Raw genomic sequence first — 14,876 nt, 5'->3', positions numbered from 1 at the left:
CAATAATCAAGAAATGCCTCTTATAAATATAAGTACATAACTGGTGAATAATGCTATAAATAAGAGGAATATGGAACCATGATACAATATAAATTAGGGAAATTATCAAGGCACTGAGTTCAGGAAAGCCTTTCCAGGAAAATAATAATTAAACTAAAAACTAAAAGATGAGTAGGAGTTGACTATGTAAAAGAAGCAGCAGAGACCATTCCAGCAGAAGGACTAGCATATGCAGAGACCATCTGGTAGAATTTTACTTGAGAGATAAGAGATTTTGAAATTGAGTAAATACAGCCAGAGGGAACAAGCATGAAAGGCTACAGCATTTGTGAGGTCCAGACCAGTTCATGGATTTGAAGAGTTAAATGTTTATCTTAAGAATAATGAGACACTATTAACATATTTTAGGTAGATTAACAAATTAGGAGAGTTGCTTTTTTGTATAATTTTTCGTGATGGTATTCAGATAACTAATTGTAGGAGACAAAGAATGAGTCAGTGGTTTTGATTTCAAATGCTTCACACTAGAGGGGCATTTTGGAATTTGCAAAGGCAGTTTACATAATGATTGGGGTTCGCTAGTAAAAATTAGTGAATGAGAGGCAGCAGTGTTAGATCACAGAGCTCAGTTCTACACAGGAAAATATTGTCCTTCCAGAAATTAACATACTTTGAATAATGTGTTTTTATTTATCTAGATAAGATCACAAGTATATTTTACATAAAGCCAAAAGTGTTTTTTTGTGTAGTTTTAATACACCAAATATTATATGCAAGTAGTTTTGCTATCATTTAATTTTACATAAATGTAACTATGGTGTAAATCAAGGAAAGTTGTATTTTGCTGTATTCAAAATAAAACAAGAATTAATCATGATTGTAAAAAAATTTATTGCTGACAGGAGTACACTAATGATGTCAATACACATGCTAATGATACACCAATAAAACATGCCTGTATAAATGTACTTTTATATCTGTTACATTTATTATAATTCTAAATACATATTAATATTCTACTTTAGTAATTATTTCACAAGGTAAAACAAGTTGAAAAGTATCAACAATACTCAATTGAACATTGAAACTGAGTTGTTTAATATTGTTAATAAATTAGCAATTACCCTGTGGCAACACAGTTTCGTTTTTCTATTGAAGCAGACATCTTCAGTATTAAAGAATTTGCCAAGGAACATTGCTAGTAAACTGAAAAAGATATTTTACAGAATAAATTTAAAGTTTGTATTAAATGTAAAGTTTGTAATATCGTCAATGTGATGTTTATAATGTCTTTTATTTAGTATATAACGTCCCGTTTTTGTTTTTGCTTCATAGTACAAATTATTAAAAACTAAGAAACCACATACTACCATGAAAATAATAAAACCATTCCTGTAAGAGGCTATGAGGCTGGGTCTGGTGGCTCATGCCTGTAATCCCAGCACTTTGGGAGGCCAAGGCGGGCAGATCACGAGGTCAAGAGTTCGAGACCATCCTGCCAACATGGTGAAACCCTGTCTCTACTAAAAATACAAAAAGTAGCTGGGCATGGTGGCGCATGCCTGTCGTCCCAGCTACTTAGGAGGCTGAGCCAGGAGAATTGCTTGAACCCAGCTACTGGAGAATCTGAGGCAGGAGAATCACTTGAACCCGGGAGGTGGAGTTTGTGGTGAGCCGAGATCGCACCACTGCACTCCAGCCTGGTGACAGAGCGAGACTCCGTTTTTGTTTGTTTGTTTGTTTGTTTGTTTTTGTTTGTTTTGTTGTTGTTGTTGTTTTAAAAAAGAGGCTATGAGTATAAAGGGATAAAGGGCCAAAAAAAATTTTAAATAAAATTTCCACTGGCAATACCACTCTTTCAAAAAAAAAATTCATGAAGTGAAAATGTTACAAATCGTCTGTATGATTAAAAGCAATTAAGAAAAATTTCCACTGCCAGTGAGTAAAGAACAAATCCATTTGCAAATGTCTTGTTATTATGTCTATCTTTTTAAAGATGTGTCTTGAAGTCACTTTTCCATATAGCTTCTGCCACATTTTTCTCCTCTCTTTGACAGATAAATTCTCTTAAAATGTTGTCCATGCTCTTTGGCTGCCCAGGACCCAGAACTTTTTTCTCTTCTCTTCTCTCTTTGTATAATTACTCATTTAGTCTTCTCATATAGCCTCATGGCTTAAAATACATATATGTATATGTATACGTATACGTATATGTATATGTATATGTATATGTATATGTATATGTATTCAGAATCTGACCACTTCTTACTCCACTGGTATCACATTGGTCTAAGTCACCCTGACAATTTTAGTAGACTCATAATTAGTATTTCTACTTCTACCCTTGCCACCTCGATGCTATACTCTATTCTCAACACAGTAATTATCTGTAAACTAATTCCCAGATCATGTCACTCTTCTGTTCATAATCCTCTTCATCTTATTTATAGTAAAGGTCAAGCACAAGATTTTACCTGAAGCTTCAGAAATCCTCTCTGACTTCATCTGGTAGACATTCAAATTGTTACTCACATCGCTGTCTTTGAACTCAGTAGGTCACCTTGAAGCTTTTGGGCTTGACTTTTTTTTCTTCCTGAGGTATCCTTCCTTTAGATACTTCCTTTAGATAATACCTCCCTCTTCTCCTTTCAAGGCTTCAGTCAGTTGCTGTGTCTGCTGTGACTCTCCTTGCATCTTCTATCTTTCTCATCTTTTAAATTTTTCTCCATAGGACATAATTTCTGAAGTGTCATGTAATTTATTTACTCTGATAGAAAGTAAGTTCAATGAAGAGAGCAAATGTATCTATTTTCTTTCTTACATTAGTTCTAGCTAACACACAATAATTATTCTATATTTAATAAATGAATAAAAAACAATAAAGCAATTAGTGTTAAAACTAATTACTTATGTAAAGTTCTTATGGTAGGAAAAAGAATTAGGAGTAGTATCATATTCAACATTACTATCAGTAAGTAAAAATATTTGTTAATATTTATATCTTAAAATATTTCCTTAAAAAGTATTTATTTTCCATTACAGCTCAGAGAACACCAGTTGTAGGCAATTCATAGCATATGTTTATAGCCAGTATTGAGAAAGAAAAAAGAAAAGAGCATCAGGCATTTTAGAAATTTCCTGTGTTGTTTTTAGACCAATATTTAGGTGTCAAAAATCTCAGAGAAGAACTTTACAAATCAATAGAATGTTTCAATGGAATTAAAAAGAATAGCTTGGTTAATAGGTCATTCCTCAACTGTGTAGTAACAAGATAAATTTAAATATATTATTCCACATAGAAAAGGATTATCTGAAGAAAATCATTTTAATAGGCTTTATACTAGTCCGTTTTGTATGGCTATCACAGAATACCACAGAATGGATAAGTTACAAAGGACAGAAATTTACTTCTCACAGTTCTGGAGGCTGAGAACAAAATCAAGGAACAAACAGATTAAATGCTGTTCTTCTGCTTCCAAGATGGCAGCTTGAACACTGCATCTTCCATGAGGGGAGGAATGTCATGTCCTCACATGGCAGAAGAGAAGACCCACTCCTGAAAGCCCCTTTCCCTTTTTATGGCAGCATTAATCTATTAATTAAGACAGAGTCCTTGTGACCCAAACACCTCCCAAAAGGCCCCATCTCCTATCACTGTTGCACTGGAATTTAACTTTTTAACACATAAATTTTGGGGAACACATCCAGACCATAGTGAATTTATTCCCTTTTTTTGAAATATTATAAATATCTTAATAAATCAATTAAATTATATCCATTAAAATAGTAATGATTATACCCTTCAGATATCTTTGTAAAACTAGATGTTTTCCCCATATATTACAATAAAATAAATAGTACGTATTCAAAGTGAAGAAATGATCATTAGACCTGTCAATACAAAAATTAACCTTCTTAGAATTTTTAGTATGTATATTTAGCAAAATCAACTAAAATTAAGATAAAGACGCCAGTTGAGAAAGATATTCAACTTTGGGATGGTTTTATTTTAAAAATACTTTTAAGTGTCTATAAACTTGTAATAGTGATTGACAGAGTGATCCATTTAAAAATATATGTGTATGTGGAGACTTCTCATTTCAACTCCAAGATACAAAGAGCCCCAATATACAAAGATCATTACTCTCATTCTCATTACAAGACAAAAGCTCAACAAGTTGAGCGACAACTCTTCTTGGATGCATACACAAATTAAAACACAAGGCAACCTGCTATATTAAAAACTGCTGAGGCAAGTGGATACAGAGAAATACACCTTACTGGGAGCAGAAGCTCACTGCTATAGCCAATGCTGGTCTACTGAATGAAACGGTGGCTCACAAGTGAGAGAACTGCAAGACACAGATTCCATGTAAGAGAGGGTGTCTAGTCAAATCCAAAGACAGCAGGGGACACACAAGCAAAAACAATAGAGGAAATTTAAGTCTCGGACATTTACAATTACAATAAACATGGAGTGCTTAACTCACCAAGATAAACATAAAATCTTGGGCTAAATGCATATTTACTTCAACCTCTATTACCCAATACATCATGTATGGCTTGCAACAAAAAATGATCAAGTATCCTGAAAGGCAAGATAACAAGACAATCTGAAGACATATGGCAAGCATTAGAAGCAGAATCAAATAAGGCATAGATTTTAGAATTATCAGAGTGAGATTTTAAAATATAATATGCTAAGAGCCCTAGTGGAAAAAGTGGACAATATACAAGAAAAAATGGGTAGTACATGAAAAGAGATGGCAACTTTAAGAAAAAAATCAAAGAGAAATTTAAAAATTAAAAATTGTACCAAATAAATAATGTTTTGATGGGCACACAAACAGACTGGACACAGTTGAAACAAAAATCAGTGAGCTTGAAGATAGGTCAAAAACTTCTCAACTGAATGCAAAGAGAATAAAAAATAAAAATTTGGAACAGAATATCCAAGAAGACACAACTACAAAAGTTGTAACATACATACACATGATGGAATTAGACAAAATATTTGAAAAAAAATAACAGCTAGAAATTTTCCAAAATTGCTTACAGGCACCAAACCACACACCCAGGAAAGTTAAAAGTCAGAAAATACCAAGCAGAATACATACCAAAAAAAATCTATACCTAGACATATCACAATTCACAGAAAACAAAAGCCAAAGAGACAATCTTTAAAGAAGACAGAGAAGGGAAAACAAATAAACAACAAAACCTCTCACCTTTTTCCAGAAACCTTTACAGGATTAAGGATGAGAATTGCAGTAGAATTATTTTCAGAAATCAGGCAAAGAAGAGAATGGAGTAAAATATTTAAAGGGTTGGGGTGAAAAGCACCTATCTACTATATTACTGTATCCAGCAAAATTATCTTTCAAAAATGAAGAAGAAATAAATATTTTTTTCAGGTAAATAAAAATATGGATAATTTGTCACCAGTAGATGTGCCTTGTAAGAAATAGGAAAATAATTTTTTTTTTTTTGAGATAGGGTGACACCCAGACTGGAGTTGCAGTGGTGTAATCTCGGTTCATTGCAACCTCTGCCTCCAGGTTCAAGCAATTGTCCTGTCTCAGCCTCCTGAGTAACTGGGATTACAGATGTGTGCCACCACACCCTGCAGATTTTTGTATTTTTAGTAGAGACAGGGTTTCTCCATGTTGGCCAGGCTGGTCTTGAACTTCTGACCTCAGGTGATCCACCCACCTCAGCCTCCCAAAGTGCTGGGATTACAGGCGTGAGCCACCACACCTGGCCAAGAATTTTTTTTAAAGACATGGATGGAAATTCATGTCGACCAGAAACTTGTAAAGAAAGACAGGACTTTAAATAGGTAATAAATAAAACTGTTGTAAAATATTCTAATTTTTTCCTTAATTGATCTCATAGATAACTGCTGGTTTGCAATATTGAACGATTTTTATTTATGAACAAGTAAAATTAATAAAAGCCAGCCATATAATACTCTGGTAGAAGACACCTTGACTGCATGTGAAGTGGAATAGTCCTTTTTGAAAGTAGACTTAGATTAGTGTAAATTAATACTACAAACCCTAGGGCAACCACAAAAATTTTTTTAAATGAACTACCTAATATATCAAGAGAAGAGAAAAAATGATGTCATATAAAATGCTCAACTAAAACCAGAGAAAGTAGAAAAATGAGATTAATAAAGGATAAGTGCAATGAATAGAAAACATTTATAAATATAGTAGATAATAATTCAACTGTGTTGATAATCACTTTAAATGTGAATGGTCTGTATACACCAATTGAAAGATTGAGGCTGACCACAGAGTGATCAAAGACCCAAATAGATACTGTCTATAACATTTTAAAAATAAGTACACAGAGAGATGAAAAGCAAAGGGATGGAAAAATATACACCATTATTACACACAATAAAAGAAAGCTGGAGTAGCTATACAGCTTGAGCATCCTTAATCCCAAAATCTAAAATCTGAAATACTCCCAAATCTGAAATTTTTGAAGGCAAACATGATGTCAGAAGTAAAAAGTTCCACACCTGACCTCATGTGATGGGCCACAATTAAAATATTTTTTCTTTGACAAAACAATTTAAAATGTTATCTAAAATTTACCTTTAGGCTATGTGTATAAAGTATATACAAAGTATAAATGAGTTTCATGTTTAGACTTGGTTGTCATTCCAATATATCTCATTATGTATATGCAAATATTCCAAAATCCAAAATCACCTAAAATCAAAAACACTTCCAGTCCTAAATATTTTGATAAGGTATACTCAACCTGTATTTCAGAAAAGGAGACAGCAGAGCAAGGAAATTATCAGGGATAAAGAAGGGTATTGCATAATGATAAAAGGGTCAGTTTTCCCAGATGAGCCAATCTATAAAGTGTCTCTAAAACTAGAGCATCAAAATAAGTGAAGCAAAAAACTAAGAGAATCACAGGGAGGAATAAAAAGTCCATCATTATATTTAGAGACTTCAAGATATCTCTATTAGTAATTGACAGATCCAACACGTAGAAAATCAGTAAGGATATAGTTGAACTAAAAATCACCATCAATCACCTGGCTGTAATTGACATTTACTCCATGCAACTGCAGAATACATTTTCTTGTTAAGGTCACATGAAACATTCACCACAATAGGCCACATCTTGGGTCATAAAACACACCACAGAGAATTAAAAGAATATAAATAATTCAAGTATGCTCTCAGATGACAATGTAATTAAATGAGACATCAGTAACTGATGGGTATGGATATTTGGAAAATTCAAAAATATTTTAATATTGAACAACACACTTCTACATAACATGTGAGTCAAAGAAGAAATCTCAAGAAAAATTAAAAATAGTTTGAACTAAATACAAACAAGAATACAACTTAACATTTGTGGAATTCATCAAAGGCAATTTTGAAAAAAATTTATAGCTTTAAATGCATGTTTAGAAAAGAAGAAAAATCTAAAATCAATAATGTAACTTTACATTTCAATAACCCGAAAAAGAGGAGCAACATTAGCCTCAAGCAGACAGAAGAGAATAAATTGAAATATAATAGCCAAAATAAACTTGAAGCAAGAAAACAGGAGGAAAAATTAATGAAACTAAAAGCTTTTGATTTTATTTTTAATTATTCATTTATAATTAACACATGATTGTACATATTTCAATGCATGTATAATGATCAAATCAGAATAATTACTACCTCTATTACTTTGAAAACTTACTATTTATTTATACTGTTAACATTCAAAATCTACTCTTCTAGGTATCTTAAAATGTACACTAGATTATTTGCTACCCTACTGTATAATAGAGAACCAAAACTTATTACATTCATCTAATGGCAACTTTGTATCTTTTAACCAACCTCTCCCAGTCCTTTCTCCCTGCCACAACTGAGCCATATGTATACATGTTTTTCAAAAGAAGACATACAAATGGCCAACAGGCATATTAAAAAATAATGCTTAACATTAGAGAAATGCAAATTAAAACAACAAGGAGGTATCATCCTATACCAGTCAAATTAATATTATTAAAAAGTCAAACAATAACAAACAGTGAGGATGTGGAGAAAAGAGAATGCTTATATACTGTTGGTAGAAATATAAATTAGTCCAACCTCTATGGAAAACAATATGGAGATTTCCCAAAGAACTAAAAATAGAACTACCATTTGATCCAGCAATCCTACTACTAGGTATATACCCAAATAAAAGACATCATTATATTAAAAAGATACCTGCATTTGTGGGTTTATCATGTAACTATTCACAATAGCAGAGATATGGAATCAACTTCAGTGTCCCTCAATGGATGACTGGATAAATAAAATGTAGTATACACATATAATGGAATACTATGCAGCAATAAAAAGAATGCAATCATGTCTTTTGCAGCAACATGGATGGAACTAGAGGCCATTATCTTAAGTAAACAACGCAGACACAAAAAGACAAATAATCTCACTCATAAGTGGGAGCTAAATAATGTGTACACGTGGATGTAGCATGTGGAATAATAGTGGAGACTCAGAAGGGAGGGGAGCAGGATGGGAGTGGATGATGAGAAATTATTTAATGGGTATAGTGTATGATACTCGGTATGACACCCTGAGAGCCTTGACTTCACCACTATGCCATTTATCCATGTTAACAAAATTACACTTGCATCCCATAGATGTATACAAATAAAGAATAATCTTATAAAAATTATACCAATTATTTACAATCTCTTCCAGAAAATAGAAACAGAACATTTTCTAACTCATTTTATATAACTGGCATTACACTAACACCAAAACCAGATAAATATATTACAAGAAAACTATAGATTAATATCTCTCATCAACACAGATGCTAAATTCTGAACAAAATATTAGTAAATCAAATCTAACAATGTTTAAAAATAATCATATGCCATAGCAAAATGGGATTCATATTCATATGCATGGTTGGTTCAACATTCAGAAATCAACATAATTCATGTCAGTAGCTAAAGGAAAAAAATCATGATATGATCATATCAATTGATACAGAACAAGTATTTGACCAAATTTAACAACTATTCATAATTACAAATCTCAGCAATGTAGGAAGAAAGGCACTTTCTTAACATGAAAAAGAACATCTGCAAACAAACCTAAAGTAATATATTTAATGAAGGGAAACTAGATATTTTCCCAGTAAGATCAGAAACAAGGCAAAGCTCTTGCCTTACCATTCTTATTTAACAATATGCTGGACATCCTAGCTAATGCAATAAGACCAAAAACAGACACATTAGGAGAAATAAAACTGTCTTTATTAATAGAAGACATGATTGTCTATATAGAATATTCCAAAGGCGTGATCAAAAAGAATCTCCTGGATCTAATAAGCAATTATAACAAGTTTGCAAAATACAAGATTAATATACAAAAGTCAATTACAATCTTATTGGAGTTTAAAATTTAAAGTACCATGCTATTTACATTAGCACAAAAAATCAATTACTTAGGAATAAACCTAACAAAATACCTTAAAATATATATGAAAACCACAAAACTCTAATGAAAGTAAGAAAATAAAATCTAAATGAATAAAGAAATAGACCATGTTCTTGGATAAGAAGACTCAATCTTGTTTATATGTCAGTTCTTTTCAAATTGATCTATAGATTCAGTGAAACGCCAGTCAAAATTTCAGCAAATTACTATTTTTAAGATATTGAAATAATGATTTTAAAGTTTTATGAAAAAACAAAAAATCCAGAATAGCCAACACAGTATTAAAGGAGAAAAAAAATGTAAGGGAATTTACACCACACAACTTCAAGTCTTACTATAAAGCTGCAGTATTCAAGTCAGTGGGAGTTGATAAAATAATGGACAAATAGATCCGCAGAAAAAAACTGGAGGACAGAAATATATCCACACAAATAGAGTCAACTGATTACTGAAAAAGGAGCAAAGACAATTAAATGGGGAGAGTATAATCTTTTAAACAAATACTGATGGAACAACATAATGTCCACTGTGTGTATGTGCGCGCACACACACACACACACACACACACACAGAAATCTAGGAACTGGCCTTACTCCTTTCACAGAAAGTTAATCAAAATAGGATCATAGACCGTAATGTAAAACACAAAACTATAAAAGTTCTAGAATGAGGCTGTTGAGAAAATAAGAAAGCATGAGAAGCCACAAACTGGGAGAAAATACAGTTATTTTTCTACAACTGTAGGAGATTGGTTCCATGATCCCCAAGGACACCAAACTCAGTTGATGCTCAAGTTCTGTACATAAAATGACAGGTTCAGCATCTGCAGATGCAGAGGCCAACTGTATTTGCAAAACATATACCTGATAAATGACAACGTATAAATATGTTTTGAAACTGATCATCTACAGGTCACATCTATCAGACTTCCAAAATAACTGTGTGGGGAAGGTCTTATGATTCATGGTTTATAGACTGTCCCCAAGTAAGAGTCTTATTGTGAATGAGTCCCTGGAATCTTACTATGAGTTCCTCAAACTGTTGATGTACTGACTAATATACCACTGATATTGAAAACGACACTGATATATTTCTGAATCATGAAGTTTTACTAATTTTCTTGCAGGTAAAACATTTTAGCCTGTATGTTGTCATCTGAAACCAATGATTGTAGCCTCTGTATTGTATTCTCAAATTAAAAAAAAAAAACAGAAAAAAAACAATAACCTTTGAAATAAGTCCCCTTCTTTTCTCCTAAACTTTCCTCTAAAAGCATTCCAACTTGTAACAGACTTTGGAGCATGCTCAACTTTGTTGGTGTGTCTTCTCACGTTGATCCTCACATTTGGCTTCCAATAAACCTTTGCCAAATTATTTCTGCTTCAACAGCCTTAATTTTGTTCAACAGAATTATACTACTCATTTGCAAGACAAATCATTTTTTTCATTTCAAAACATTATATTTTACCTTATAATGTTATTTCTATCTCGATTATTCATATCCCCCCACAAATGTCTCACTTTCTCTTTTTATATAAAAATCACTTTAGCCTGTGATTGCTCATCCTAGCAACCACAACGCTACTTATTCTATTTTTCATTAATTCTTTAATGTAGTGGTACCTCATCTTCTTAGCTCTTTTAAATTTGGACAGATTAATATAGGTAAATGCAAGCACCTGACTAGTGATTTCATGATATTATTTTCACGTTTGGGTATATATTATTTTAAATTTCATTCCTTCCTTATTTAGCAGCAGAGGCACTGTATTAATTTATTTTGAATATTATACTTGTGCATAGATTATAAAATTTATGAATTGCATGGCAGCTAGTAAAGGAACATTAAAAATATATATTACTAAAATAAGAGACCTTATCTAGTAAGGCTGAGGACATTTAGGAGACCATAATTTAGATCTTGTCACTTCTGGGTTTAGAAAACCTACAATCCCTCCCCTAACACTTACATAATATGATATGATGTGATGTATTTCTCCTCTTTCACCTTTTCTCATGTCATCTTTGCCATCTCTAATTATATTCTATTAACACTGGTCTTCTTTCTGTTAAGTAAATGCTCTCAGTGTGTTTCTGCCCTAGAGCTTTGTACTGCTTTCCCCTAAGTTATGAACGTTCTTTCTCCATGACATTTTGGTTTTGCTCTCCTCACCGAAAAGTTCTGACCGCTCAATATGAAGTTAGGACTTTGTCTCATATAATGTATCTTCTATGTTTAGAATAGTAGGCCTTCATAAATATTTAACAAAAAATGAATAAGTGATTGAATTAAAGATTTTTTATGGAAACTGAAGAGAAGGAAGTTGAGGCCCAACAATGGCCACAATAATTCCTGAGGGAGCAGAACAATGACGTGATTAAGAGAGGATTTCTGGTAAAGCAGCTTTTAGACTGGATTTTCCAGTACTCCTGGGTATCCTGAGATCGTATTGCTCTTCTTTAATGCTTTCAAATTTGTCACAAAGTGGTTAGAATCAGAATTCTTTCTGCTTTTTTCAACTCAGAATTCTCAGGTCTACACATAATCTTGTTTTATGATTTAATATAGTTACAGGTATCTGAAGCATGTTGCCTTTTTTAATGGACACAAAACTAGCTGTCAAGATATAAACCTGTAAATCAGCATTTCATCAACAATAACTGTTAATGAAAACATGAAATTGTTGGTTTGACAATAGATCAGAGTCCAACATATTTATAGATAAAAAAGGAAGAGGGGTGGAGGTGGAAGAACAATCCAATTATTTCCAGTATGAGAAATAACAAAATAATCTTATTGGATGCAAAGTATTTTATCATAAAATTGGTAATTAACACAATATCAAATTCTGATTTTAATGCAAATTCTCAAATTATATATGAAGTTAAATTTCTTTCTGTTGAATAGACATTTGATAAAAACAAAATAGTGGGGAAAAAGAAGGTGAATAAGAGCTTGTAAAGATAACCATTCAAAACATTTTTTGAAGGACAAAATTTAAAATGGCAAAATGTCAGTGGAATCATAGATAAACAGGAAAATACATGAGAAAAAAATTTCAGACAGCTCAAATTTTAAAACCTTGAACAAAGGATAAAATATTCAAAACATAATGCCAAGAGTAGGTCATTTACCTGTCAACATACAATAAAATAAATGCTAGATGGATTTAAAAGGTAAGTAAAACCTCAAATATGCTAGTTGAATAAATAAGCAAATGTTTATCTCTTGTTCAATTTTAAATGTTTACATTAAAGTAAATTTAGAAGTTATAAATAAAACTGATAGCATGTAATAAAAATTAAAATAGCCTATATACTGATAATAATTATATAAGAAAATTAAAGTAGAAATCAGGAGAAATATTTTCACATGTATAAAAATACCAGCTTAAATAACCTGACTATATAAAGAACACCAGTATTTTAAAGGAATAAGAAAAAATACCAATAAAAATGGGCATATGATTTAAATAGCCAAATGTCAGAGGCAAAATTTAAATTCATAAAATTTAACTGCACTAAAAATCCAGAAAATATGAAATAATAAAACTATGTAACAACATTTTTACATATAAATTCATTATATTAATAAAGAATTATAATGCCCATGATTGTGGAGGATGTGATGAAATGTGTGCTTTTATACTGTACTATTTTTGTTAGCCATTTATGTAAAATATTATGACATTTCTGAAGAAAATTTAGCACTATAAATTAAACATTTTAAATTTTATACATTTTAATTTGGTAATTCAACTTGAAAGATTTTCCTAAGGGAACATTTAGAGATGAGATCAGAATTTTATGTACTATAAAATCCGCTATCCAGTTTTTATGAAGAAAAAATTAGCCTAAGTATTCTTCTCTTTGAAAACTATTAGACGGGTAATATTCATTACACAAAGTTCAATATTATTTAGCTGTTAGAAAACATATGTTTGAAGAAAATGATATAAGAAAATGCTTATGTAATGTTATTAAGTTAAAAATTCAGTATACAAATTTAATTTTACAAGAATAATTTTGCATGCTTATGCATGTTTGGCATACAGAAAAGGTAGGAAAAAAAAAAGGTCAAAAGACAGTGAATACCAAAGATTCAGGGTAGTTTTCATTTGGATGTTACATTCCTGGTCATTTTTAAAAATAGCTTTTGTTGACACATGTTGTATTTTCTAAGTATTCTATCCTATTTTTTATACTCAGAAAAACAATAAAAGAAGCCATCTAATCACACTTAGCTTGAAGAAAAGAATAAGAGAGGAGGAAAAGAGAGAAAAAATGACAAATCATAAATTTTTAAATAAGCCAACTCCAATATTATAAATAGTATTTAAAAAATCAATAATCAGTTAATTTGCATTTGGTAGTGGAGGGGAAAGCATTTGCAGGAAAGTTCCATATTCCTGGTCTCTGTGCCATGCTCTGGTTCTACGCATATGTGAACCTGAATGCTTAAGCAAAAATCAAAGCATTCATTGACATATACTTCTCCCATATCATTCTGCCCCCTTCCCCATTTTTAAAAGATAGGTAGATGACTGCAATAAAATCTTCAAGTCTCCTGTTCTCTGTCCCTTTAACCTAGAGCTCTCCTGAAGTATGTTGATGGCAATTGAGTTCAATGTTCTCTCTCCTTTGGGTCCTGTCCTGGTTCTCCACCTCTCTGGGTTTAAATGTAACTCAAAGAAAAGTCTCAGTCAATTAGAAAGAGAGAAAGAAACAGGAAACGAAAGACTGAAGTTCTTAGGAGACCAAATGTCACCACTCAAAAACATGCAAGTTAGGCCAGGTGTGGTGGCTCATGTCTGTAATCCCAGCGCTTTGGGAGGCCAAGGCAGGAAGATAGCTTGAGACCAGGAGTTGGAGATCAGCCTGGGCAACATGTTGAGACATGTTTCTACAATAACTTTAATTTATTTTATTAAGAAACAAAAAAAAACCTAGTTTAGTGAAAAACCCAAAACCACTCTAGATATTTTAATCAGAATTTAATATAGGAGAGTATGGGATTATAAAAATCATTGTATGAACTACAGGAAAAAAAAAGTCTTTAGACTGGAACTGCTGAAGTAACATTCAGAACATAGCAGAAATAAACTTCCAAGGAGCTAATATCACTGGCACAATCAAAAAGGGAAATAAGAAGGCTGGAATTAAAGTAAAATAATATAATAAATAAAATGGTGATTAAACAACAAAATCAACCACTGTGGAGAAATTTTCAAGTGTCCCCTTTTTAAAAGCCCTAGCTTCCTGAGATTCTTCATGGGCCATAAGAATTAGATCTATAGTCATTTGTCTGGTTAATAGATCAGATATAAAAGATACTAAAACTTTTAGTTCCCTGAGGGGATCAACTGGTTGCAGCTCAGAGTAGGT

This window comes from Pan troglodytes, chromosome 14, assembly GCF_028858775.2.
Source record: "Pan troglodytes isolate AG18354 chromosome 14, NHGRI_mPanTro3-v2.0_pri, whole genome shotgun sequence".
NCBI lineage: Eukaryota > Metazoa > Chordata > Mammalia > Primates > Hominidae > Pan > Pan troglodytes.
Note: the sequence above shows the minus strand (reverse complement) of the source record.